The sequence below is a fragment of the Camelina sativa genome, chromosome 12 (assembly GCF_000633955.1).
Source record: "Camelina sativa cultivar DH55 chromosome 12, Cs, whole genome shotgun sequence".
In the NCBI taxonomy this organism is placed as follows: Eukaryota; Viridiplantae; Streptophyta; class Magnoliopsida; order Brassicales; family Brassicaceae; genus Camelina; species Camelina sativa.
The window spans coordinates 6,491,526-6,493,496 of NC_025696.1; the positions used below are offsets into that span (position 1 = coordinate 6,491,526).

The window sequence follows — 1,971 nt, forward strand, 5'->3', positions numbered from 1 at the left end:
TTTTTTTTTTTTTTTTTTTTTGGTTTTCCCGTGGCTGTGTTGTTTGCTAACCGTCCGGCTTCACGACCTCAACCTCGTAACTTCTTCTTCTTCTTCTTCTTCTTCTTCTTCTTCTTTTCCTCCGTCCCGCCTCAGTTTCCCTCTCGCATTAATTCTCTGAATTGCAATCCCATCAATCTCCAGACCTGTAAGTTCGTTTAATTTTTCGTCGATTTCTTCTGGATATCTATCTCTCCTTCAAAATCATCGAGTGTCTTCGTGTTTTAGGTTTTGTACGATTTAGGTTTGTATAGCTGCTGTCGTCTTCGTTTTTTTTTTTTTTAATTTCATGTGGCTGATTTAGATCCCCTAACTACGTCGATCCAAGCTTTCACATATAACTCAAGATTTTTTATAGGAGATCGATCCCCTTTTGCCTTTTCTCGAGCGTCCTTTGTTTATTTATGTTTCTGTGCTTTATGTGATATATAGTGCCTTTTCCTGGTGAAATCACTAATGATGCTAAAAAAGCTTGAATCTAAAATCCTTTGTATTATTTTTTATGCTGCAGAAACAGATAGCTTCAGTTCGGGGTTACTCTGCAAGTGCAAATATGTCTGTCACGGCGGGGGTGAGTAGTGATGCTGCGATTGCTGTAAGGGAGAAACTACGAGGTGGTATTGGACAGACTAGAGTGAGAAGGTATTGGCCTGGAAAAGCTCCCGAGTGGGCTGATGAGGCCGAAGATGATGATGACGATGTTAGGATGATGCAGACGACGGTTTCTGTTTTGGATAGAGCTTTTCCAAAGAATGATGATGATTTAGGGGTTTCTTCTAGGAAGGATGATCCAAGGCTGCGCCGTTTAGCTCAGACCAGAGTTGAAGACCGTGACCAAGTTAGAGCTGATCATAGGCGGATTAGAAAGGCTGAGGTTGTATCTACGGAGGAAGAAGAAAGGGAGCAAGAGGATAGAGATGATGATGATGATGATGATGATGATGAAGATGCCTTGGAAGAAAGAAGAAGAAGAATTAGAGAGAAGAATCTTAAAAGAGCTCAAGAGGAGGCTGCTCTACTTCCTTTAGAAGAAGAAGATGATGAGATACAAGAGGAAGAAGAGGATGAGGAGGAGGAGTCTGAGTACGAGACTGATTCAGAGGATGACATGCCTGGTATTGCCATGATCAAGCCTGTTTTTGTACCAAAAGCTGAGAGAGATACCATAGCAGAGCGTGAGAGACTTGAGGCTGAAGAAGAAGCTCTCGAGGAATTAGCTAAGAGAAAACTGGAGTTGAGGAAAGTAGAGACAAAGCAAATTGTGGTTGAGGAAGTTAGGAAAGATGAAGAGATACGGAAGAACGTGCTGTTGGAAGAAGCAAACATTGGAGATGTGGAAACTGATGACGAACTCAATGAAGCTGAGGAGTATGAAGTCTGGAAGACTAGAGAGATCGGTAGGATCAAGAGAGAAAGAGATGCAAGGGAAGCTTTGCTGAGAGAGAGGGAAGAAATAGACAAGTTGAGGAACATGACTGAGCAAGAGAGGAGAGAATGGGAGAGGAAGAATCCGAAACCTTCTTCAGCTCAGCCTAAAAAGAAGTGGAACTTTATGCAAAAATACTACCACAAGGGTGCCTTCTTCCAGGCTGATCCTGATGATGAGGCAGGTTCTGCTGGCACTGATGGTATATTTCAGCGCGACTTCTCTGCTCCAACTGGAGAAGATAGGTTGGACAAATCCATTCTCCCCAAAGTTATGCAAGTCAAGCACTTTGGTCGTAGTGGAAGAACTAAATGGACTCACCTTGTCAATGAGGACACAACAGATTGGAGTAACCCGTAAGTTTGTTTATTTGCTTTCTGCGTTTCTTTTCTTGCATTTTAGTTAGGATAGACTCTTGATATGAAAATATAGCTCTCATTTAGGCTTCTGAAATCTGATTTTATATAGCATTTGCTTAGAAACATTAAGCTGAGAATTGAACTGAA

The 1,971-nt window shown here is 41.8% G+C and overlaps 1 pseudogene; it reads left to right on the plus strand.

Moving 5' to 3' along the window:
• LOC104730488 lies at nucleotides 19-1,843 on the plus strand (annotated as a pseudogene).